Below are 27,458 nucleotides of genomic sequence, written 5' to 3'. Positions count from 1 at the left end.
TTTTAATCCTAGCAGTGAAACCTCCACCATTGTGAGATCTCGCGATTCTCCAGTGACTTTGGTTCGTGTTGCTGCTCACAGTGTCGCCGAGATGAAGAGCAGCAAGTGGAATGCTTGGGGGAAGGCGGATCTATTTAGCTTTCTTCGACGTCTTATTACTAATTGCAGCAGTCTATGTGTTACTATCTGTTAAGTTCAACCAGCGATATTTTTCCTGCCTGGCGGCCGCTAAGGCCCCAAGTGCCCTGCCCTGGAGGTTAATGTATGTAACGGCGGTGTACATTTCCTATCCTCTTTTGCTCTGTCCGGTAAGGCGTGTAGTATTGATAGTTTCCTTGATTTGTAGGTCGGTTCATGTTTCTTCTACTCTGGTAGTAGTGGTTCCTTTCTCCTTTCGGACCCTCTAAACACAGCATTCTGAGGGCATAGTGCTGACCGCCGGTTCCGGCTTTGGCGTGGTATTCCATCGTTGCATTCGTTATCAGACGTTAGGTAGCTTCAGCAGATTATCATTAGTCATTCGTTAGACTGCCACTAGTCGGAGTTACCATCTTGTGAAGTGAATGCAACTCTCGGCTGCCTTTCTCACCGCTCGCGAAAGTGTTTTTGGCCTGACCTACTCAGAGATCTGTCTGTGACTAGCCCTTGTTTTTTATTATTGTGTTATTATTTCATTATTGTATTACCAAGTTGCCATCATTTGTCTCACCTGTTTGGTGATCAGTTGCTTGTCCTTTTGATTGAACCTTGTTATTATATTTGCTGTTTTATTGTATGTATCTAAACTTTTTAATATAATTACCATTCTTGGCGTTACAAAAGGTTTAAACAGTTGTACCACCAAGTTTACTATCATGTTGTCTCACCTGTTTGGTGATCAGTTGCCTGTCTTTTAAATTAACTTTTGCTGTTGCATTGCTGTTTGACAGTATGTTTGTTAAATCTTGGCGTTAAGGCCGTGAAACAATTCTTAATTTATTGCCATTAAGGCCTTCAGCCGTGAGTGACGTTACTTGTCTTAAAATTTTAATTTGGCAGTTGTATTTTTGCAGCTAGCTTTAAGACCTTGGTCACTTGTCTTTAATATTTTAATAACTGCAGTTGTAAGTTGCAGCAAGTTTAATCATTCTTAAATTATTGCCATTAAGGCCCTCAGTCGTGAAACAATTCTTAAATTATTGCCATTATTTTAATTTGTCGATTTTAAATAAACTGTGTGTGATTAAAAGAAAAGCCAACCAATAGTGACTGATTGCGGCCCCACCCACAACCTAGCCGAATCCTGCCTTCCTTGACCACCAGGTCTCAGTTGTCCTGCTGGAAGATACCATCGCCTTCAGAAAAGACATCAAGCGGAAAGGATGCAGTAGTCCTCAGTTATGTTCATGTCGTCCACAGCTGTCACGGTGCCTTCACTTACTACCACACGACCCATGGAAGCCCAAGTGGATGTCCCGCGTAGCATAAAGCTGCTTCCACCGGCCCGCGTCCGTGGAACGGTGCAAGCATCGAGCAGTCGTTCGCCTGAACTACGGCGTATCCGGACGCGACCGCCCCGTGGTGTAACAAGAAACGTGAGGCATCCAAACATCAGACACGTTTCCATCGATTTACGGTCCATTATCGAACATCTTGCGCCCGCTGCAGTCGTAATTGACGATGTGGTTGGATCAACAAGGGAACACGTGGGGGTCGTCCGTTCCGGTGCCCCATGTTCAACAATGGTCGCTGGTGTGCCGGAAGACTTGTACTTGCGCTAGCATTGCACACTGTCCGCAGATCTGACGCAGATCGCCGTTTATCCCGCTTTACACAGCAGGCAACACAGGCCCATTTACTAGCTATTTTGCGCCCTAGGCGAGAACTGAAAAATGATGCCCCTCTTTTTGTACTATAATCGGTCTCCGCGGTATATCCCCTTCCCCAGCACCCCATCCCCACTACCACTAACATCCAACGACACAATAATAAAAATCTTTTGCTACACTTTTAATCATGAAAATCAGGTAACCAGGTCCTCATTTTCTGGGAACAGTCGTTAATTTTTCACGTTTTGCATTCAATTCCTTTAAAACTGACTGAGAACAACAAATGTCCTCTATTTCTCATTTTTTATCCTTAGTTTTTGAAATTTCGCAAAATAATTGAAACAGGAAGAATGCGCTGAACATTTTAAACAAGAACTCAACTGAATATACCACTGCAATCAAACTTGGCATCGATTTCTCATTTTATTTAATTGCAAGAAAATGGACCGCAGAGACAGAAACAAAAATAGGGACTGAGGGAGGTATCATATCAAGTCGCGCAACATGACCGCAAGCCAGCGCAAGTGCCCGAGTGATGTTTGTTTCTGTTTCGTAGTCAGTACCAGTTGCTTTAGTTTTGAGATAGGTAGAGGCAGTGTGTTTACTGTCGTCAAAGTATGCGAAAACTTATTAATTAACCGTTCCGTATGCTTTAGAAAATAATTCAGTGTTTTAATTTTTTCCTCTTTTTCTTTTTGCTCAGTTTTTTCGCTGTTTGATTTGAAACGAATTTTTTCCGACCTTTGCCGCCCCTCACATTTTGCCGCCCTAGTCTTGCCTAATGGTAGAACTGTCCCTGGGCAAGATTCCGACAGCCACGTTCTGTGGTGAGGCAGGGGCTTGTAACTCCCCGTCGTCTGCTGGTAGTTCCACCATCCCGCCAGTTCCGTGGACGTCCTCGACACCAGCACGCGAGCAACCGAACAACTTAGTCGTTCCGAGTGCTCGTTCGCAGCTGCCATGCCGTAACAACCTGGCCTTTTTTAAAGTCGCTTATGTAACTGGATTTCCCCATTTACCGGTCATATTGTAGACAGATAATTCCCCATTCGCCTCGGCCTCTCTTATATACCTTGCCGTAGAGTCACATGTCTACAGCGTATGGCAGGTCAGCTACCTCAGTAGAAAAAAAAAAAGGTCATAGATCCGCCAAACGTACAGACATATCACGTCAGCATTAGTTTATCTAGAAACTGTTATGGATGTTAACTTTTGGCAAGTGCACCTAGAGTAGTTTGTGGAGAGATCTTAAATCATTTCCACATTCACCGCGAAACGAACACGAGCTGCTTCCCACTTAATTGTTTGGGTTTCGAAAAGATCGTGTGAAACTCAGCTCGCACTATTCGTCCACGAGACTCAGAGGGCCATAGACACGGGTTCACAGGTAGATGCCGTGTTTCTTGACTTCCACAAAGCGTTTGATTCAGTTCCTCACAGTCGTTTAATGACAAAGTAAGAGCATACGGACTATCAGACCAATCATGTGATTGGATTGAAGAGTTTCTAGATAACAGAATGCAGCATGTCATTCTCAGTGGAAAGAAGTCTTCCGAAGTAAGTGTGATTTCAGGTGTGCCACAGGGGGTGTCGGAGAACCGTTGCTATTCAGAATATATACAGGGTGTTTCAAAAATGACCGGTATATTTGAAACGGCAATAAAAACTAAACGAGCAGCGATAGAAATACACCGTTTTTTGCAATATGCTTGGGACAACAGTACATTTTCAGGCAGACAAACTTTCGAAATTACAGTAGTTACAATTTTCAACAACAGATGGCGCTGCGGTCTGGGAAACTCTATAGTACGATATTTTCCACATATCCACCATGCGTAGCAATAATATGGCGTAGTCTCTGAACGAAATTACCCGAAACCTTTGACAACGTGTCTGGCGGAATGGCTTCACATGCAGATGAGATGTACTGCTTCAGCTGTTCAATTGTTTCTGTATTCTGGCGGTACACCTGGTCTTTCAAGTGTCCCCACAGAAAGAAGTCACAGGGGTTCATGTCTGGCGAATAGGGAGTCCAATCCACGCCGCCTCCTGTATGTTTCGGATAGCCCAAAGCAATCACACGATCATCGAAATATTCATTCAGGAAATTAAAGACGTCGGCCGTGCGATGTGGCCGGGCACCATCTTGCATAAACCACGAGGTGTTCGCAGTGTCGTCTAAGGCAGTTTGTACCGCCACAAATTCACGAAGAATGTCCAGATAGCGTGATGCAGTAATCGTTTCGGATCTGAAAAATGGGCCAATGATTCCTTTGGAAGAAATGGCGGCCCAGACCAGTACTTTTTGAGGATGCAGGGACGATGGGACTGCAACATGGGGCTTTTCGGTTCCCCATATGCGCCAGTTCTGTTTATTGACGAAGCCGTCCAGGTAAAAATAAGCTTCGTCAGTAAACCAAATGCTGCCCACATGCATATCGCCGTCATCAATCCTGTGCATTATATCGTTAGCGAATGTCTCTCGTGCAGCAATGGTAGCGGCGCTGAGGGGTTGCCGCGTTTGAATTTTGTATGGATAGAGGTGTAAACTCTGGCGCATGAGACGATACGTGGACGTTGGCGTCATTTGGACCACAGCTGCAACACGGCGAACGGAAACCCGAGGCCGCAGTTGGATCACCTGCTGCACTAGCTGCGCATTGCCCTCTGTGGTTGCCGTACGCGGTCGCCCTACCTTTCCAGCACGTTCATCCGTCATGTTCCCAGTCCGTTGAAATTTTTCAAACAGATCCTTTATCGTATCGCTTTTCGGTCCTTTGGTTACATTAAACCTCCGTTGAAAACTTCGTCTTGTTGCAACAACACTGTGTTCTAGGCGGTGGAATTCCAACACCAGAAAAATCCTCTGTTCTAAGGAATAAACCATGTTGTCTACAGCACACTTGCACGTTGTGAACAGCACACGCTTACAGCAGAAAGACGACGTACAGAATGGCGCACCCACAGACTGCGTTGTCTTCTATATCTTTCACATCACTTGCAGCGCCATCTGTTGTTGAAAATTGTAACTACTGTAATTTCGATAGTTTGTCCTCCTGAAAATGTACTGTTGTCCCAAGCATATTGCAACAAACGGTGTATTTCTATCGCTGCTCGTTTAGTTTTTATTGCCGTTTCAAATATACCGGTCATTTTTGAAACACCCTGTATAAATGACCTTGTGGATAACATCGGAAGTTCGCTGAGGCTTTTGCGGATGACGCTGTAGTATATCGAGAGGTTGTAACAATGGAAAATTGTACTGAAATGTAGGAGGATCTGCAACGAACTGACGCATGATGCAAGGAATGGCAATTGAATCTCAGTGTAGACAAGTGTAATGTGCTGCGAATACATAGAAAGAAAGATCCTTTATCATTTAGCTACAATATAGCAGGTCAGCAACTGGAAACAGGTAATTCCATAAATTATCTGGGGATAAGCATTAGGAGTGATTTAAAATGGAATGACAATATAAAATTAATTGTCGATAAAGCAGATGTCAGGCTGAGATTCATTGGAAGAATCCTAAGGAAATGCAGTTCGAAAACAAAGGAAGTAGGTTACAGTACACTTGTTCGCCCACTGCTCGAATACTGCTCACCGGTGTGGGACTCATACCAGGTAGGGTTGATAGAAGAGATAGAGAAGATCCAATGAAGGATTACAGGATCATTTAGTATTCGCGAAAGCGTTACAGAGATGACAGATAAACTCCAGTGGAAGACTCTGCAAGAGAGACGCTCAGTAGCTCGGTACGGGCTTTTGTTGAAGTTTCGAGAACATACCTTCACCGAGGAGTCAAGCAGTATATTGCTCCCTCCTACGTATATCTCGCGAAGAGACCGTGAGGATAAAATCAGCGAGATTAGAGCTCACACAGAGGCATACCGACAATCTTTCTTTCCACGAAAAATACGAGACTGGAATAGAAGGCAGAACCTATAGAGGTACTCAAGGTACCCTCCGCCACACGCCGTCAGGTAGCTTGCGGAGTATGGATGTAGATGTAGAATTTTGCAAACTCATAATTGTCAACAGCGGGACCATGCTTCACAAAACGCAGGTCATAAATTGCTTATGTTTAATAAAAGGAAAGTTGTGAGAAGGAAAGTTGCCACTCATCATACTGCGGAGATCATGAGTAGGGACTCAGCATCTCCGCTATCCATCGTGGATTATCCATTGTTTGATTTATCCTTAATAAATATGGTCTGATATTAATGCGAGCAGAGAATAATACATTTAAAATCTGCTTTAGTATTAAACAATGATCCATAGCACTCTTATATCCCATATTAATGTAACTATGGTGCACCGCACATTTACGAGCGCGTGCTGAAAATGCCTCTGAATTTTTTACGTGAAAACTCTGAATGATTTTGAAATAAAGCAAAGATTATTACCATTATATATTTTTAGGCTTCATGTTTACAAATTTGCAGCCCTCGGTCGCTAGAGGACCCCGAAATGTAGCGTGTAACATGGGTGTGTATACGTAACTACGTTGGTGCATGAGAAACAATGTGTTGAAATCGAGTTTCGAAATGGAAGAGTTCGTTCGTACGTGGCATGACAATGCCAGACCACACACGAGAGCTGCGACATCTGCAACAATCCGAGGCGTTGGGTTCAATGTCATCGATCATCCTTCGTACAGTCCTGAACTGGCCCCATCCGACTTTCTTCTGTTTCCAAAACTTACAGAACACCTTCGAGGACTTCACTTTGATAGTGATGAAGCGGTATAAGCAGAGGTGTGATTTTGGCTGCGTCAACGTAGTCAAATACTCTACAATGACGGTTGCAAGAAATTTGTTCGTCGACAGGGTAACTATGTTGAGAAATAAATATATAGACATGAAGAATAACATGTAGAATGTTAATAACGTTTGTCTTATTTAAAAATCTTTAAGAATTTTCACATAAAAAATTCAAAGGTATTACTTTGCAGCATGTCCTCGTAGTTTCACTTTCGTTTCTGCCAAATTCAAAGCGTAGAACATGTTGCTTTTAATCTGTCTGAGAACTTGCACTGGCTCTTTCTCCTTTCAGCACTATTTACCTGAGAAGACGAGATAATTCTAATTAGTTGGATGCAATCGCATACAGCAACAGTACTTCCGTAAAATTCTCAATGAATCAGCACTACTAAATACGATAACACGCTAAGTCTCCAGCCTCAAACGATTAACTGACAAGGCTTTGTTTCCAGAGCCTGTAGGAATCGAGACAATACTAGACATACTACAGTATCTAGAATCGAGGTATCATATAGGACCGGCTCAAGGGGGACAGTTGGGTGGAGAGGATAAACTTGCTACCGCCCACGGCGTAAGGGTTTTGAGGGGGGCAAAACCTTAAAAGGATGAGCTGAACACGACAAGAAAATTTAGCATAAATGAAGAAGTGTGAGAATAAGTTGGAAATACAAAACATTCATAAAATCTGGTGTTTTACTGGTAATTAACGACGAAACATGACAGGTGAAGCACTGGAGTTGGTCACCTTGGGCGCGTTTTTCAGAATAGCGAATCTGGCTAGCGGCTTGTTGTCACCTCAGTTTCTGCCATGCGCACACAACACTTGAATCGTACCTACGTCAGCTTGAAAGCTGCTACAGAATCTATACAAATAAAAATGTAAATGTTCGTTTGTTCAAAATCGTGTGTCTCCGAATGTTATGAAATTTTGACACAACGTATCTTTCTAATACGGGAGTGCTTTAAGGTACTAATTCTTTAATGCTCATATATAATATATATATATATATGTAATTTTCTGATTTTTTTGTAACTGTTTCCCTACTATTACATTTAATTAAATTTATACATTACATATGTTTGAAAATAGGTAAATAAAAACAAGCGCATATACCCATGGAACGTTGTTTCAAAATTTCAAAGTAATCGGTCAAAAACTTTCAGAGATTTTCGGTTAGGGACTTCTACATTTTCTATATAAGTACAAATGTAGATGTTCGTGTCTTCAAAATCTCAAATGTCCGGAAGCTCTCTATGGATTGATTTGAATTTTTGACGCAACGTGGTATTCGAATACTTAAGGCTATTTATATACCTACTGAAACGCCGTCTGATATATATGTAACATATATGTAATAAAACGGTAAAACGGTAAAAATCGGTCTAACGCGCTGCTGTCATGGACTGTGCGGAGGTTCGAGTCCTCTCTCGGGCGTGGGTGTCTGTGTTTGTCCTTAGGATAATTTAGGTTATGTAGTGTGTAAGCTTAGGGACTGATGACCTTAGCAGTTAAGTCCCATAAGCTTTCACACACATTTGAACATTTTGAACGTTTTAAAAATGTAAATGTTGCTTTGTTTAAACCCGTCAGTCTCCGAAAGTTCTTGACAGTGACTTTGAAATTTTGACACAAAGTGGAAGCATAATATGGGCGTGAGATAACAAATGCTTTAATATATGTAAATTATAATACACATAATCTATAAGTATATGTAAGTATATGTAATATATAAAGGAAAAAATTGTTACCAAAAATCTCAAAATGTACCTACCATTCCGATTTACTCCAAATTTTTACGCATTACTGTAATAAACGCCTAGACACATGTAGACTAATACTTTTTAATATTTATATGTTAGTGAAACGTTGTTAAAAAAAGACGAAAGTTGTATTTATGGTTTATAATTAATTAGAATACTACTATAGAACCTGAATTTCCAGTAACAATGTACAAGGCTTAAGGTCAGAAAGAGAGGGTGAAGAGGAGATGGACAAAGGGGTGGGAGAAAATGGACGTAGAAAACACGAAGGACGAGGAGAGACAGAGAGAGGGGGCAGGAGGAGATGGAGAGAGGAGAGAGGGGGAGAGAGAGAGAGAGAGAGAGACAGAGAGAGAGCGGGGGGGGGGGAGGGGGCGGGAGAAGATGGAGAGAGAGAGAGAGAGAAGAGTAGGCGACGAACGGAGAGAGGGGGAAGGAGGACGAGATGGACGAAGAAAGGGAGAGGAGGAGATGGCCGGACAGGGCAGAGGAGGAGATTATGACATATATCCAATTCCCATTCATATTAGAAACGTGTGCATTCTCTTTTCTTTCTTATCCATTTAACAGACTGAACCACAGCAAAGCGTGGCCGGATATAGCTAGTAAAGAGATAAAAATATGATGGCCTAAGAACTCCTATACAACGAAGCATTACTGCTGAGAAAAAGACTTTGTAATAGGTAAGGAATATGTAAATATGCAATGCGCATCATATACAATAGTCTTTAGAATCCACACATCGTGATTAAGCTATGTTTACGCGTGCAAAGATGCATGGCATCCTCCCCCCCTTCCCTTTCGATCTGCCATTAATACCATTTACACAGCCCTGCTTCTTGCCACGCTCCTCTAAATTATTATTTTCTGCTTTGTCCATAATTTATTTGAAGTTTTTCCTCATTTCCTCTTCTTTCTCGATGTTGAAGGCATAATCATTAGAATTAGTTTGCAAAGAAATCAAAGTACGCAGCTTCATTCTTTTGTTTGGGCAGTCTTGAATGCTCATATATTTGCCCTAACGTTGAAGCCATTAAATGCAACAAGATGGGAAAGCAGGATTGATGCAGTCGACCTAACGTAACATTGAGGGGGGGGGGGGGTATATGATGCACTGGTTGAAATAAGCGAAAACGGCCGCGCAGGAGTAGCCGATCGGTCTTGGCGCTGCAGCCATGGACTGTGCGGCTGGTCCCGGCGGAGGTTCGAGTCCTTCCTCGAGCATGGGTGTGTGTGTTTGTCCTTAGGATAATTTAGGTTAAGTAGTGTGTAAGCTTAGGGATTGATAACCTTAGGAGTTAAGTCCCATAAGATTTCACACACATTTGAGCTTTTTTTTTAAGCGAAGAAGAAAATACGGACAGAATGCTTGCACATGGGGCTGGCAGTTTGGCAAACCTTACCGTGACTTTACGTTCCTTTTACCAGTGGCGATATGGTATGATACAGTATATTACTCTGCATCAACGTTGTTAGCAAAAGACAGAGTATAGTGGTCAGAAACAGTAAAAAAAGATTGTAAGAGCGTTGCAGGGTAAATTGTGCTGAGAAATAATTGTTAAGGAAAAAAGTTCGATACTTTGCACCGTTGCCGAGTTATAAGCATTGAAGTTAGCCCCTCAGGCCGTTGCGCCCGAAAATTCAAGCAGCCCGCAAGAGACGGTGTGCTAAATGTGTTCTACGTTTGGTTTCCTGAAACCGAGCAATTGAGCGATACAGAAGTTAGACAAGAGACGGTAACACAGATAGAACACGAGCCAATGGCTGAGCAGTCTCGTGCGCTGCCATGGGAGAAGAAATATTTCCAGTGTGAGGAAGAAGATGAGAAAATTAAACATCTAGAAAAGCAGGACAATAGAATTTAACTTCAATGTATTGAATGTTATAATACATGCTCTCAGTAAGAGATTTCAACAGCTTTAAAGACACGGTAAGCTTTCTGATTTTTTTGTACGACGTAAGTAAAATTAAGGACATGTCACCTGATGATGTAAGTGACAAGTGTTCCAAACTGTGGGACAGTTTTAGTCATGGACAGGCTAAGGACATCAGTCTTATCAAAGATGAACTTAACTTGGTCTCAACATTGGTAAAGTCTGGTAGTATAACAAGTGAAACTCTGAAACTTATACAAAAAGTATTGCTTTGCATGCAACGTAAGTGTGGCCTTAAGAATTTTGTTAACACGGCCAGAGACAATGGCAAGTGGAGAGATAAGTTTAAACTGATTAAAACGTAACTGAGGTCAACAATAGGCTGGGCACACCTGTGTGGGCTGTCAATGGTATCGAATCAATATGAATCAGTTGAATGTTCAGATTTCAAGGAGTTCGCTGACATCGAAGCAAGAAGAATATTTGTAATATAAGGTAGTGTGTAACATATGTTTATCAATAATTTTAGTTTCGATTTATTTATGCATGTCGTGCATTTTCCTTCATTTACTCGATAAAGATTTGTTGTAGAGTTGGCTTACATTTGTTTTGTCAAACGGCGAAATACGTTGCCAAATGTCGCCCCAAACCCATCGTTGAACGTGCTGTTTGGAATATTATAGTCAGTTTACTTTTCCTTGTTTGCAGAGACCCGTAGTTCTGCTCGGAGCTCGTACACATAATTTGGAACGTTCCATGCCTTTTACAACTGCTGCTAATGTGTGTGATCTGCCATTGTTCAGCGTTGCGGTGACACTCGTTCAGTGCTCAGTGAACAAGAGTGCTTTTAATTAATTTTTCGTAATTGCGATTCACAGCTATGTGAAATTTCTTGAAAGACATGTTTACGCCAGTCAGCAGCCACTGGCGTAAACATGATGTCTTTCGAGAGGAGTGCTTTTGTTTCTTTGCCTTCATGGTTTGCTACGAGTATGTAGCAAATATCCATATACGGAGATTAACGTCTATATAAATCCGCACTTTCACGAAATCTGTATCTTCCTGGCGTCACTATTGCGAGAACTCTACTGGTTTCCTCTCCCCGCGACGGTCACGGTGCCCCTCTATCCGCACCGCACTCTCCCCTCTGCTCAGGGAACGAGAAAAAGTGAACACATTTCATACACTCTGCGAGTGACGTAACATTATTTATAATTTTGGAGCTATAATTTAGACGAATGGAAAAACTGGTAGAAGCCGACGTCGGGGAAGATCAGTTTGGATTCCGTAGAAATGTTGGAACACGTGAGGCAATAATGAACCTACGACTTATCTTAGAAAATAGGTTAAGGAAAGGCAAACCTAATTTTCTAGCATTTGTAGATTTAGAGAAAGCTTTTGACAATGTTGACTGGAATACTCTCTTTCAAATTCTAAAGATGGCAGGGGTAAAATACAGGGAGTGAAAGGCTATTTACAATTTGTACAGAAACCAGACGGCAGTTATAAGAGTCGAGGGGCACGAAAGGGAAGCAGTGGTTGGGAAGGAAGTGAGACAGGGTTGTAGCCTCTCCCCAATGTTATTCTATCTGTATATTGAGCAAGCAGTAAAGGAAATAAAAAAAAATTCGGAGTAGGTATTAAAATCCACGGAGAAGAAATAAAAACTTTGAGGTTCGCCGATGACATTGTAATTCTGTCAGAGATAGGAAAGGACTTGGAAGAGCAGTTGAACGGAATGGACAGTGTCTTGAAAGGAGGATATAAGATGAATATCAACAAAAGCAAAACGAGGATATTGGAATGTAGTCGAATTAAGTCGGGTAATGCTGAGGGAATTAGATTAGGAAATGAGACGCTTAAAGTAGTAAAGGAGTTTTGCTGTTTGGGGAGCAAAATAAACTGATGATGGTCGAAGTAGAGAGGATATAAAATGTAGACTGGCAATGGCAAGGAAAGCGTTTCTGAAGAAGAGAAATTTGTTTACATCGAGTATAATTTTAAGTGTCAGGTAGTCGTTTCTGAAAGTATTTGTATGGAGTGTGCCATGTATGGAAGTGAAACGTGGACGATAAATAATTTGGACAAGAAGAGAATAGAAGCTTTCGATATGTGGTGCTACAGAAGAATGCTGAAGATTAGATGGGTAGATCATATAATTAATGAGGAAGTATTGAACAGAATTGTGGAGAATAGGAGTTTGTGGCACAACTTGACAAGAAGAAGGGACCGGTTGGTAGGACATCCTCTGAAGCATCAAGGGATCACAAATTTAGCATTGTAGGGCAGCGTGGAGGGTAAAAATCATAGAAGGAGACCAAGAGATGAATACACTAAGCAGATTCAGAAGCATGTAGGTTGCAGTAAGTACTGGGAGATGAAGAAGCTTGCTCAGGATAGAGTAGCATGAAGAGCTGCATCAAACTAGTCTCAGGACTGAAGACCACAACAACAACAACAACAACAACAACAACAATTCAAAATGGACTACACTGCAAGCGTTTCACTTTTGCTTGAACGACTGGTGAACTAACTCTGGCACGGACCATGCAAGGCGCCCTAGACCGAGCGGGTACCCCGCGTGGCAAGTGTGTAAGTCTAGGGACCAATGACATCAGCAGTTTGATTCCTTAGGAATTCACATACATTTGAACATTTTTTTGAGGAGCTACTTGACTGAATAGAGCGGTCCGCATTACCCCAACAAAATGGTTCAAATGGCTCTGAGCACTATGGGAATTAACATCTGTGGTCATCAGTCCCCTAGAACTTAGAACTACTTAAACCTAACTAACCTAAGGACATCACACACATCCATGCCCGAGGCAGGATTCGAACCTGCGACCATGACAGTCGCGCGGTTCCGGACTGAGCGCCTAGAACCGCTAGACTACCGCGGCCGGCCGCATGACCCCTCTACATCCGCTTCCACAAACGCGTATCAGCTGAAGATGACACGGCGGTCGGTCGGTCGGCACCGTTGGGCCTTCCGATGCCTTTTCGGACGGAGTTTGAATAGACAACACTGAAGTACCCACCAGTCTTTATACCGGCCGGTGTGGCCGCGCGGTTCTAGGCGCTTCAGTCTGGAACCGTGCGACCGCTACGGTCGCAGGTTCGAATCCTTCCTCGGGCATGGATGTGTGTGATGTCCTTAGGTAAGTTAGGTTTAAGTACTTCTATGTTCTAGGGGACTGATGATCTCAGTGCTCCCATAGTGCTCAGAGCCATTTTTGAACCAGTCTTTATGATCTATCTGAATTGAACAGGATGCGTTACAAGTGTACATGCTCGGGGCTAACCGATTTGGGATTACCTGATTTGAAACAAGTGCAGTACAAGTGTTAGGTTTCATTCGAGGAGTTCTCTGTTGTACCGGTCAGAGTCACTGTGTGTCACTCAGTGAGTTAGTCGTGATATTCTGCAACGCATGTATGGACTATGTCATTGTGTTCAATATGAATCTACATCAGAACTTTTACGATAAGTATGGAAAATGATATGCCAGCGAGTTGAAACACAGGAGCGAGCAAGAAATTAATTTTGTGGAAGGAAGCTAAGCTGAAGTTCACGGAGAAGAAATTGAAAAGCTGCGTTATCGTAAGGTTTAAAGGTAGTTATAACCAATGTTGTCGTCCATCTGCAAAAGTAAGAAAAGGTTCAGGGACATTTAATATGTATACCAATAAAAGATCAGTTTTGTTAGGGGTGTGTCAAAACTGTTAACATACAGAGTGACAATTAGTGAACTATATTAAATAAAATCGTCATAACTTCTGAACGGTTTGCGTTAGGGCGTTCAACCTGCACGATTGGCCGGGGGGCATGAAGGGAATTAGTATGATGTGAGTACGGTTTGGTTTAGCGACGAAGCCCACCCTAGGAATCCGCACTTTGCGATCGGGAAGTGTCTTCACCCGCAACAGGTGACTGTGTTGGTGAGCAATAACACTGAATAATCGGTGCGATATTCCTTACGGCACGGTGACTATTGAACGGTACACGAAGGTTTTGGAGATGATATCATTCCCATTACCCCAAGTAACCCTGATTTCGACAAGATATGGTTCGTGCAAGACGGAACTCGATCCCATTGAAGCAGGAGATTGTTTGAGGTCTTTGAGGAGCACTTTAGGGATCGCGTTTTAGCTCTGGGATACCAGAGGCCACTGGCATGGGCCTCGATTGGCCGCCGTATTCTCCGGATCTGAACACATGCGTCTCCTTTTTGTGGGGCTATATTAAAGACAATGTGTACAGCAACAACCCGAAAAGCATTACTGAGCTGAAAACAACCCTTCTAGAGGTCATCGACAACATCGATGTTCAAACACTTCAACGGCTCATGCAGAATTTCGCTATCCGTCCGAGACACATCATCGCCAATAATGGCAGGCATATCGAATATGTCATAACCTAAATCCGAATATCTGTAGTGACGTTTACATGTTGCATAAAGTGTGTGCACACCGTAGTTTGACGGAGCGAGGTGGCGCAGTGGTTAGCACACTGCACTCGCATTAGGGAGACGTCTGTTCAAACCCTGATTTAGGTTTTCTGTGATTTCCCTAAATCGCTTCAGGAAAATGCCGGGATGCTTCCTTTGAAAGGGCACGGCCGTCTTCCTTCCCTTATCCTATGGGACCGATTATCACGTTGTTTGGTCCCATCCCACCAAATCAACCAATCACACCGTAGCTTGTAACTAATTTACGTTTTTTTTCATATAGTTCAATAATTGTCACTCTGTATTTTCGTGGAGCCCTTTTGTCTGTCTGAATCTTTGTGTCTGTCCATCCGAATACTACTAAGGGTTGGCATATTGAAAATAAAATGTTTTAATCACGTGTTAAGACACTGTTTAGGTGGTGGTAAGTCCCTATGGGACCGAACTGCTGAGATCATCGATCCCTAGGCTTACACACCACTTAATCTAACTTAAAATAACTTACGCTAAGGGCAACACACACACACACACACATGCACGAAGGAGGACTCGAACCTCCGAGGCGGTGAGCCGCGCGAAGCGTGGCAAGGCGTCTGAGACCACGCGGCTACCCTGCGCAGCAAAACACAGTTTACTGCACTTTATAAATAAAACATGGTCTTATTAGAGTGCTTTGATAGATGTTTAGAACAAATAAAAAATAATCTATTTTATGTATTTTTACCTGACTACGCGGCAAACCGCAAGTGAGCGGGTGAGGTGGAGGGCCTCGCCATATCTCACCAAGGGATGAGAGGGGGTCCAAATTTCAAAGAAAACCGCTGAGATAATTAATGGACGTCTACTAACACAGATTATCTTTTTGCAATAACGTAGAATGGGCAGAAAAGTAAAACTGAACCCTGCTTGTTTTTACAGCCAAGGAAGTTTCATTTTACCTCCCCTCTCCCCCCTTCCCAGGTCGGGGACCACTGATGTAGAGTAATCGTGACAAGTGCTCAGCTGCACGGGACGTTTAACTAGTGCCTTCTATCCTCGGTAAGTTGGCAGCGGCGGCGAGGAATGTGTGTTTAGTGTCACGCAGTGAAACGAGCAGCTCCATCGGTCCACTGTAGTTGCGTCTGCGGTGGGGTCGGGGAGGGGGGAGTAGGAGGACACGGTCGGACCATCGCCTTGCCAGCGGGAGAAGGTACGATGGGGGGAGCGACGGCGCGAGAGGAGTGGGAGCGGCCGAGGGGGAGCAGAGGCAGGGGAGGGGGCTGACCCTGGAGAGGCTGCGCGCGGCGCGGGCAGACAGTTGAACAGCGGCGCGCTCGTTATCTGCCAGCGGCGGCCAGTTCGCTGGAGAGGCCCGCGCCGGTGGGTTGGCAACGCGTTCCGCGAGAGGAGTTCTCGGTTAACAGTGCGCGGGGTGTGCAATTGCTGGCGCGAGAGTGGTGACCGGGCGCCGGCACGAGCCGTGGTGACAGTGTGAGCAGTCAGCGGCTGTGCAGCGGGAGCGCCGGCCGGCCCGGCGCCGCACTTGTTGCTCCGGCTGCTGGAGGCAGAGGCGGCCGCTAACGAGGTTTTTGTGCGGCCGATGCAGCGGACGGCGGCAGCGCGCGCCGCCTCCCGCGGCCTGCGGAACCGGTTCTGACGTCAAACGAGGTGAGAGACCGCCACAGCGACGCGAAACCAGTCGCCACTCTCCCAGCCGGCGCTGAGACATTTCACTGTCGCGTTTATGTGCTCTTTGTCTGGCTGCACCGAGGCCCTCCGGTACGAGTAAAGGCTCTAGTCCCGCCGTCGGACCGCGTCTTACGCAACTCATTAGCCTGCGTACTCTGTTAAAGACTTCCACTTCTTATAGGATGACCTGTTTGGAAACTACGATCAGTCGAATTTTATTTATTCCTTAAACAGCTTTCAAGCCACCACGCGCCCGCCACGAGATGGCAGTTTCAGGCCGCTTTACAATTTGTTACCAATTGCAGATGGAGTGTAGCCATGTATGGAAGTGAAACATGGGCGATAAATAGTGGACAGGAAGAGAATAGAAGCTTTCGAAATGTGGTGCTACAGAAAAATGCTGAAGATTAGATGGGTAGATCACGTAACCAATGAGGAGGTATTGAATAGAATAGGTGAGAAGAGGAGTTTGTGGCACAACTTGACAAGAAGAAGGGACCGATTGGTAGGACATGTTCTGAGGCATCAAGGGATCACAAATTTAGCATTCGAGGGCAGCGTGGAGGGTAAAAATCGTATAGGGAGACCAAGAGATCAATACATTAAGCAGATTCAGAAGGATGTAGGTTGCAGTAAGTACTGGGAGATGAAGAAGCTTGTACAGGATAGAGTAGCATGGAGAGCTGCATCAAGCCAGTCTCAGGACTGAAGACCACAACAACAACAACCAATTGCAGCAGTCCATGAGATCATAGCACTGGTGCAAGTAGTTGGATTTAAATAAATTCTACCTACAAATGCAAAAAATGTGTTAGCAATATGATTTTAGTTAAATGTTATGTGACACCGAAAGCTGTAAGTATAACCCTTCAAAATGATGCATTAAGTTGTTGCTGTCATCAGTCCGAAGACTTCCTTCACGCAGCACTCCACTCTAGCCTATTCTGTCCTGACCACATCACGTCTGCATAATTGTCGCTTGTGCCTATTTTAACCTGCTTTCTGTACTCAAGCCTTGTTTCCCCTCTACAGTTTTTCCATTACAAAAGTGACGTTTTCTTGTTTCAGAATGTATCCTATCAAACGAATCCTTTTTGTCGAATTGTGCAACAAATTTTGTTTCCTAATTCGTTTCACTGCCTTCTCGTTAGTTATTTGTTCTGTTCATCTAATTTTCAACGTTCTTCAGAAACTTCTCTTCCCTTCTCTTATATGAACTATTTAATAGTCAGTTTTATTCCTGTACACGGCTAAACTGCAGATGAATGCTTTTAGCAAGTACTTTTCACGTCGGCCATCAGTCGCTATGCTGACCAAACAGCAGAACTCAGAGACTACTTTTAGTGTCTGATTTTCTGATCGAATCCTATCACATATTCACCTCTGCTCTCCCAAGTCCTTTACTGTGTCTGAACTATGAAGTTATCGATAGAACTTGATGTTTCCGTTTCTTCTCCGTTTCCAAATGAACCCTTCGTTTCCTTTACTGCTGCTCTAAGAACAGATTAACCCTAAATTACCAAAACCTCGTTAAATTTCAGATTGCAGTGTGGTACAAAGCAGGATTTTTGTACTTACTGTAGCATGTACATACCATTGGAGATCTACTACTGCGGTGGTAATTAACCAATGTATAAAGTATAAATTACGACCATCAGTGAATAAAATGTCAATTAGTGAACTCATCTCCCTCCCCCCCCCCCCCCCCCCCAGCTCTCAGGGAAAGGAAAAATAACTGTGCAATCAAGCGTTCTTCTATCACGAAAATGATGTAAAATTTGGTATTAAGGTTTTCAACAGGGTCGGTCCCCCCCTCGGTTTACCCCACTCGCCCTCCCCTTAGTGGTCTAGGGTTAAATAAAATCAAAGCGAGGATTTAGCCCTGTCTCATTCCTTTAACTACTAGTTTCCTTCGTGTCCTCCTTCTGAAGTCTTGTTTCAGTTGAAGTTGTAGATCTCTCTCCCCTTATTTTATTCCAGGTGCATTATGTGCCGGTGTGGAAATTACAGCACGTGGTTTCGACAAGTAGTGCGCGAACTTTTATTCTTGTGCATTACTCGCTAGAATCTATTTAAATTCAACTATTTTCCTTAGTGCTGTGATCCCAGCGACCGCTTGCACTTGGTGACAAAATGTAAGCACGCTCTCAACAAATGGCTGCACTGTGGACAAAATGATGGTGCAGTGGCTAGGGGCAGTTTCTATAACGTCGTTGTCGTCGTCTTCAGTCCGAAGATTAATTTGATGCAGCTCTCCGCGATATTACTATGCAAGTCGACATAACTGTTGCAACCTACGTCCACTTGAACCTGTTTACTGAAGCCGTCTTGGCCTCCCTCTAAAATTTTCACCTCCCCCCTCGTCCATTGACACACACACACACACACACACACACACACACACACACACACCTTCTGTTCATTGCTTTGATATTCTCAGAATATGTGCTGTCAATTCACTCCTCCTCTTGCTCAAATTGACATTCTTTTTCCCCCCGTATTCGATTCTGAACGATAGGTAAATAGTCTCAAAACGTTATTAAGCTACTGGTCAGTTTCTACATAAATAAATTAAAAAATTTAACACTCGCTGCCTTCAACTTACCAATATTCAAGAAAGGTAGTAGGAGTAATCCACTAAATTACAGGCCCATATCGTTGACGTCGATATGCAGCAGGATTTTAGAACATATATTGTGTTCGAACATAATGAATTACCTCGAAGGAAACGGTCTATTGACACACAGTCAACATGGATTTAGAAAACATCGTTCTTGTGAAACACAACTAGCTCTTTATTCACATGAAGTGCTGAGTGCTATTGACAAGGGATTTCAGATCGATTCCGTATTTCTCGATTTCCGGAAGGCTTTTGACACTGTACCACACAAGCAGCTCGTAGTGAAATTGCGTGCTTATGGAATCGTCTCAGTTATGTGATTGCATCTGTGATTTCCTGTCAGAGAGGTCACAGTTCGTAGTAAATGAAGGAAAGTCACCGAGTAAAACAGAAACGATTTCTGGCATTCCCCAAGGTAGTGTTATAGGTTCTTTGCTGTTCCTTATCTGTATAAAGGATTTGGGAGACAATCTGAGCAGCCGTCTTCCGTTGTTTGCAGATGACACTGTCGTTTATCGACAAATAAAGTCATCGGAAGATCAGAATAAACTGTAAAAAGATTTAGATGAAATATCGGAATGGGGCGAAAAGTGGCAGTTGACCCTAAATAACGAAAAGTGTGAGGTCATCCACATGAGTGCTAAAAGGAATTCGTTAAACTTCGGTTACACGATAAATCAGTCTAATCTAAAAGCCGTAAATTCAACTAAATACTTAGGTATTACAATTACAAACAACTTAAATTGGAAGGAACACATAGAAAATGTGGGGAAGGCTAACCAAAGGCTGCGTTTTATTGGCAGGACACTTAGAAAATGTAACAGGTCTCCTAAGAAGACTGCCATTAGGCTTGCCCGTCCTCTTTTAGAATAATGCTGCGCAGTGTGGGATCCTTGCCAGATAAGACTGACGGAGAACATCGAAAAAATTCAAAGGAGGGCAGCACGTTTTGTATTATCCCGAAATATGGGAGAGAGTGTCACAAAAATGATACAGCATTTGGACTGGACATCATTAAAAGAAAGGCGTTTTTCGTTGCGACGGAATCTTATCACGAAATTCCAATCACCAACTTTCTCCTCCGAGTGCGAAAATATTTTGACACCGACTTACATAGGGAGGAACTATCACCAAGATAAAATAAGGGAAATCAGAGCTCGTGCGGAAAGATATAGGTGTTCATTCTTTCCGCGCGCTATACGAGTTTGGAATAATAGAGAATTGTGAAGCTGGTTCGGTGAACCCTCTGCCAGGTACTTAAATGTGATTTGCAGAGTATCCATGTAGATGTAGATAAATTCCACGTATTGGTCCTAGGTTCATTTTTCAATGTCGTGCATCTGACTGACGAATCACATGGCGATATTACTTTGGAAACTCCATTGCTGTTCGTTGTATAGACTAGAATCATGCTGGTAGAACCTCATATTATTAAAGCGGTCATACAAGGCTTTCCAGGAAACTGCGGTGCAATCAAGACTGAATATGTTTCCGTGATTCCAAGGGCTTGAACAGTTATAAGCTTTTTGGACGAACTGATCTGTTGTAAAATATGCGGTATAATTCTTTTTAAAGACGTGACAGAGGATGAAGTCAACTAAAGCTTGCTTCTGATTCAAAATTTCACGTTCCGCTTAGGGGACATCGTTTATATAGAGATGGGGACCCTCCACGCCCGCACCAACGTGGTGACCAAACCAAAAGTTCTACTGTCACCTCCGTCAACATGTTCGTTATCTAATAGGTGGATCACAGGATGCTGGGCTGTGATGTTATCCGTGCGTCTGGGTAAGACTACGCATTAACACGGTCCATCAGGTGATAGATTGTGGACGAAACGCGAATGAGGGTAGCGATTTGAAGAGCAGAGGGAAAAAAGTGCCAAGGCTCGTGCCGAGGGAAAAAAACCTCTACGACAGTGGGATGGGCAGTAAGAGCAGTAGTGACTTAGTAGCTGCGATAGTTCATGCAAGATTGGGTTTGTTAGTGTGGGTATCATGCATCATTACCGTGGCAGGCGATGGCGATGTATCCCGGTTTGCTGCAGCCGCTGCATTACTGGAACAACCAGGATAGTTATATATTAGTGGGAGATCGGCCATAGATCATCTCACTGTATGGGGTGTGTGTACAGCTTGTCTGCACGTAGTGTATGGTAGGGCTTCCCTGCGTGGTGCCAGTTTTTCGGCAAGTGTGTTCCAACTGGATATCCAGTAATGGTGGCTGATTAACAGGGGCTCACCTGTACCGTTGTGTTTGCGTGTACGTGTACTTGGCCATAGATGTTAGGTCCTTGCAAGTATATCTTTTGGTCTGTTATGTTTCCATCTATGGTTGCGGTCGTAGTGTTCTTCCATTGGCCGCCTACGATGGATTTCGCCCCAGTATACTGATACACAATGTGGTAAAGTTTACGACACTCTAGTTGTTCGTTCCAAAACTGTGTTTTACCGATACAGCGTTTGATCTCCAGGCAACACTTCAATATACACTCCTGGAAATTGAAATAAGAACACCGTGAATTCATTGTCCCAGGAAGGGGAAACTTTATTGACACATTCCTGGGGTCAGATACATCACATGATCACACTGACAGAACCACAGGCACATAGACACAGGCAACAGAGCATGCACAATGTCGGCACTAGTACAGTGTATATCCACCCTTCGCAGCAATGCAGGCTGCTATTCTCCCATGGAGACGATCGTAGAGATGCTGGATGTAGTCCTGTGGAACGGCTTGCCATGCCATTTCCACCTGGCGCCTCAGTTGGACCAGCGTTCGTGCTGGACGTGCAGACCGCGTGAGACGATGCTTCATCCAGTCCCAAACATGCTCAATGGGGGACAGATCCGGAGATCTTGCTGGCCAGGGTAGTTGACTTACACCTTCTAGAGCACGTTGGGTGGCACGGGATACATGCGGACGTGCATTGTCCTGTTGGAACAGCAAGTTCCCTTGCCGGTCTAGGAATGGTAGAACGATGGGTTCGATGACGGTTTGGATGTACCGTGCACTATTCAGTGTCCCCTCGACGATCACCAGTGGTGTACGGCCAGTGTAGGAGATCGCTCCCCACACCATGATGCCGGGTGTTGGCCCTGTGTGCCTCGGTCGTATGCAGTCCTGATTGTGGCGCTCACCTGCACTGCGCCAAACACGCATACGACCATCATTGGCACCAAGGCAGAAGCGACTCTCATCGCTGAAGACGACACGTCTCCATTCGTCCCTCCATTCACGCCTGTCGCGACACCACTGGAGGCGGGCTGCACGATGTTGGGGCGTGAGCGGAAGACGGCCTAACGGTGTGCGGGACCGTAGCCCAGCTTCATGGAGACGGTTGCGAATGGTCCTCGCCGATACCCCAGGAGCAACAGTGTCCCTAATTTGCTGGGAAGTGGCGGTGCGGTCCCCTACGGCACTGCGTAGGATCCTACGGTCTTGGCGTGCATCCGTGCGTCGCTGCGGTCCGGTCCCAAGTCGACGGGCACGTGCACCTTCCGCCGACCACTGGCGACAACATCGATGTACTGTGGAGACCTCACGCCCCACGTGTTGAGCAATTCGGCGGTACGTTCACCCGGCCTCCCGCATGCCCACTATACGCCCTCGCTCAAAGTCCGTCAACTGCACATATGGTTCACGTCCACGCTGTCGCGGCATGCTACCAGTGTTAAAGACTGCGATGGAGCTCCGTATGCCACGGCAAACTGGCTGACACTGACGGCGGCGGTGCACAAATGCTGCGCAGCTAGCGCCATTCGACGGCCAACACCGCGGTTCCTGGTGTGTCCGCTGTGCCGTGCGTGTGATCATTGCTTGTACGGCCCTCTCGCAGTGTCCGGAGCAAGTATGGTGGGTCTGACACACCGGTGTCAATGTGTTCTTTTTTCCATTTCCAGGAGTGTAAATTGTGATACACTTAGGAGGAATGATTAGTTTTTTTCTAAAGCATTAAGTGTTGCCAGGTTTATAGGCGTTTTGATATGGCATGCTGTGACATGAGCTTGTGCTGTAGTTCGTCCGATAGGTGTTTGAGGCGCTGGAGGTGGGGATTTTGAATAGACTCGTTGACTAAACACACCTGATCCGCTTGGAGCCACAGTTCTACGGTCTTTGATTTGTGGACAGGACACTATCATGCTGATGCAGAGAAGGCATGATTCCGATATATTTGGTGTTCTGGTTAAGGCGTATCAATACACACCTACACTCGGTTTACCCCCTACAACCTATTCTAATGGTCACAGCCCAAATAGAGAAAACAGGACCATACCGTCAGAGCACTTATACAGAACTACACGTTGCCACGACACTTTCAGGGCAGAAGTCTCTTAAGACCTTCGCCAGACATCCACACGCCTCCATCTCAGTGGCACGTAACCAACCGCAAGTCGTCATTGACAGAATCTTGCTATTTTATCTATTTCCCCATAGTGGAACATTTTTAATGCTTTTTGTAAACTGTTTGCTCAAACGAGGAAGTCACGTTCGGCACGGTACAAAAATGAGGGCCCAACACACACTAAGATAATCTGCTGCTTACCCCCCCGCAATCGCCTAGCTAAAATATGACATGGTAAATGCTAGAAAGTACTGTGCCAAACGTAGCAGACCAGAAAGCTATGACGTACTGTATAATCCATAAAATGTGAACTGGCGACTGAATTTCACACTGGATGGTTCCATTTATAGTAACAAATGTTAGCAGCAATGGGCGCTCGCGGCCGAATAACTTTTTGCTCAATAATACATTACATGAAATACACATCTTAAAATCGGTTATTCTTCATGTGTACGATAAAATTTTTGTCAATTTCTTCTCTACGCTGTAATTTTGGCTTTATAAAATTTCATACAATTAGGTGTACAGGTAGAGTTTCGCCTGACAATCATTTATCCATTCATTTGTAGGTACACCCCAGTTTACTATTTGTGTATCAAGCAGCCATTTCAGCCACCCCTTCCAATCTGAGCTTCTGCTCCCTGTTCATTTGTACTACGCCACAGTAAGTAAATCATTAGATATTAATAAGATTTAGCCTTGACATTGTAACATAAGCACACATATCAAGGAAAATTCGACATAACATTTCTTGCCCATTGCCTTGGCGTAAGACTGTTTGCACTTCTTAGAACCTTTAAATTTTAAAGTTTGATAAACTACCATAATAGCCCCGGACGCTTCTTTGACGATAGCGCACAAGAAGGCTCACTTTCATCTAGGTTTCACAACTTTCCAACCCCTCTATCTACCATTACACTGTTTTCAAGATGTTATTCTTGCTTTCCTGTGTACAACTACCAAAGAAAACCATTGGTAGTTTCAAATAAATTGAGATCTTATCATATACAACACGAAATAAACGCTAATACGAGGCATTGATGAACTAATGTCTGACTTAGACGAACTGTTTACTAAACAACAGGAATCAGAGTTTAAGGGTGAACTTTGTGGTACGAAGTATAGGCCGGTACAAGAAGGTGAGTGGGCGTAGGGAAGAGCAAACAGGTTTATTTGCCTTTAATTTGGTTGCATCCAGATATGTTGGGAAATCAAAATCCGTTCTAACATTCATAAGCAGTGTGTATATTCTAAGATTTAGATTTTATTATTACCGCTTAATTTCGTTTATGGCTGTAGACTCTTTATATACTACACTCCTGGAAATGGAAAAAAGAACACATTGACACCGGTGTGTCAGACCCACCATACTTGCTCCGGACACTGCGAGAGGGCTGTACAAGCAATGATCACACGCACGGCACAGCGGACACACCAGGAACCGCGGTGTTGGCCGTCGAATGGCGCTAGCTGCGCAGCATTTGTGCACCGCCGCCGTCAGTGTCAGCCAGTTTGCCGTGGCATACGGAGCTCCATCACAGTCTTTAACACTGGTAGCATGCCGCGACAGCGTGGACATGAACCGTATGTGCAGTTGACGGACTTTGAGCGAGGGCGTATAGGGGGCATGCGGGAGGCCGGGTGGACATACCGCCGAATTGCTCAACACGTGGGGCGTGAGGTCTCCACAGTACGTCGATGTTGTCGCCAGTGGTCGGCGGAAGGTGCACGTGCCCGTCGACCTGGGACCGGACCGCAGCGACGCACGGATGCACGCCAAGACCGTAGGATCCTACGCAGTGCCGTAGGGGACCGCACCGCCACTTCCCAGCAAATTAGGGACACTGTTGCTCCTGGGGTATCGGCGAGGACCATTCGCAACCGTCTCCATGAAGCTGGGCTACGGTCCCGCACACCGTTAGGCCATCTTCCGCTCACGCCCCAACATCGTGCAGCCCGACTCCAGTGGTGTCGCGACAGGCGTGAATGGAGGGACGAATGGAGACGTGTCGTCTTCAGCGATGAGAGTCGCTTCTGCCTTGGTGCCAATGATGGTCGTATGCGTGTTTGGCGCCGTGCAGGTGAGCGCCACAATCAGGACTGCATACGACCGAGGCACACAGGGCCAACACCCGGCATCATGGTGTGGGGAGCGATCTCCTACACTGGCCGTACACCACTGGTGATCGTCGAGGGGACACTGAATAGTGCACGGTACATCCAAACCGTCATCGAACCCATCGTTCTACCATTCCTAGACCGGCAAGGGAACTTGCTGTTCCAACAGGACAATGCACGTCCGCATGTATCCCGTGCCACCCAACGTGCTCTAGAAGGTGTAAGTCAACTACCCTGGCCAGCAAGATCTCCAGATCTGTCCCCCATTGAGCATGTTTGGGACTGGATGAAGCGTCGTCTCACGCGGTCTGCACGTCCAGCACGAACGCTGGTCCAACTGAGGCGCCAGGTGGAAATGGCATGGCAAGCCGTTCCACAGGACTACATCCAGCATCTCTACGATCGTCTCCATGGGAGAATAGCAGCCTGCATTGCTGCGAAAGGTGGATATACACTGTACTAGTGCTGACATTGTGCATGCTCTGTTGCCTGTGTCTATGTGCCTGTGGTTCTGTCAGTGTGATCATGTGATGTATCTGACCCCAGGAATGTGTCAATAAAGTTTCCCCTTCCTGGGACAATGAATTAATGGTGTTCTTATTTCAATTTCCAGGAGTGTAGAAGGCGCGAGTAAAATCTTTAAAACAGCATAACATTAAAACATGTACATGGAATACGAAACGTTGAACATGAGAAACTTGCTCAACTTAGAAGTGTTTGTACGTTCGTTGAAAACTATTTGCAACAACTAGAAGAACAGATTTTTTTGTTTCTCATTCTTAAATATGCGTGTTTCACCTTGGAGAGATGGAAAACTTGACACAAAATAAATGCATTTACAGATTCCAGCGGTGTGTAGAGCCTAGATTCTAGCCGCATCATTATGGGTTATCGACAACCAGGTCGTAAGAGGCGGCGCCCTAGCGCGGACAAGCGTGACGCTGTCCTTATCAGAGGAACCATCCCGTAATTTGCTGTACTCTGTTTAAGGAAAACTCGCGAACCTAAATCTGAACTGTCAAACTGGGATTCGAATCCCACTTCTCCTGAATTAATCCTGTGACGAGCATTGAGTCACTTTGCTCGGTCGAAATGACGGAGAGAAACGGGATTGAGACAGTTCGGTACCATATTTTTACACCACGAATGCAAGTGTTTCGAAGACTTTTCAAGGGGAAGCATCCACCCCCACAGCTTTCTTCCTCGCTGAAAACCTATTTGCAAACAATTATTTATGACGGTGCAACATGAGATACCCCGTGACGATATGGTGTGTTAAGACGTGAATAAGCTATCTTGCTTTTATTTCATTTTATTCTTGCTTACGGGTCCGTTGATTGATATTCCGACACCAAGCCTGCCTATAAATTACTTAAACTTGCATATAATAGGGGTCAGACTTTCGTAGGCAAACCAATGAAATAATATGATGTAAAATGAATAAAATACTGCTTTGCATTACTTTTGTTGGTGGCTTCACTTTCATTATAAGAGGCGCCTAAACAATTTATATATTTTAAGATTGTTTCGTTCGTAATGAAGGCCAAAGCTGCTTTATCTAACCTGGATTTAAAATACCATAAATACTTACACTGTAATAGAATAAAGCTTTTGTTATGCAAGCTATTGTTAAATGAAATTGTTTAAACTGCTTTGTGACTGCTCCTGTGGAAAAGACATGCAATTTTTGTAATATTTAAAATTGCCTCGTAATGGCGGCTGATTGTTGCACACAAGCGATGTTCTGTTTGCTGGCGGCGCGGCAGCTACAAATTTCTAGAAATGGTTTAAACGTTCAAGACACTGACATGAGGGGTCGGAAGGCTATTCCAATGATAAAGCTAACATTTCACATATGTATTAATAATTAAAACATAAACACCTCAGTAAGTCACTTTTTCCAAGAACAGCGGAGGCAGAAGTCAGACAGAAGACGTAGCAACTGTTACGACCGCCTTTATCGAACAAGGAAAGATATTATCTATAATTGTAGTTGTTAGGGATGGTAGCTATATTGTTCAGACTGTCTGGTGTAAGAAATTATTGTATA

The 27,458-nt window shown here is 44.4% G+C and overlaps 1 protein-coding gene across 1 annotated transcript in view; it reads left to right on the top strand.

Moving 5' to 3' along the window:
• Nucleotides 1-15,933: 15,933 nt before the first annotated feature.
• LOC126456113 (uncharacterized) overlaps nt 15,934-27,458 on the top strand; it is a 605,540-nt gene continuing 594,015 nt past the window's right edge. The window contains exon 1 of the mRNA XM_050091867.1: nt 15,934-16,300. The gene's annotated coding sequence lies outside the window, so the exon portion shown is untranslated. The remainder of the gene's footprint in view (nt 16,301-27,458) is intronic.

Source organism: Schistocerca serialis, chromosome 2 (assembly GCF_023864345.2).
Source record: "Schistocerca serialis cubense isolate TAMUIC-IGC-003099 chromosome 2, iqSchSeri2.2, whole genome shotgun sequence".
NCBI classification, from domain to species: Eukaryota; Metazoa; Arthropoda; class Insecta; order Orthoptera; family Acrididae; genus Schistocerca; species Schistocerca serialis.
This window is presented reverse-complemented; position numbering and strand designations above follow the sequence as displayed.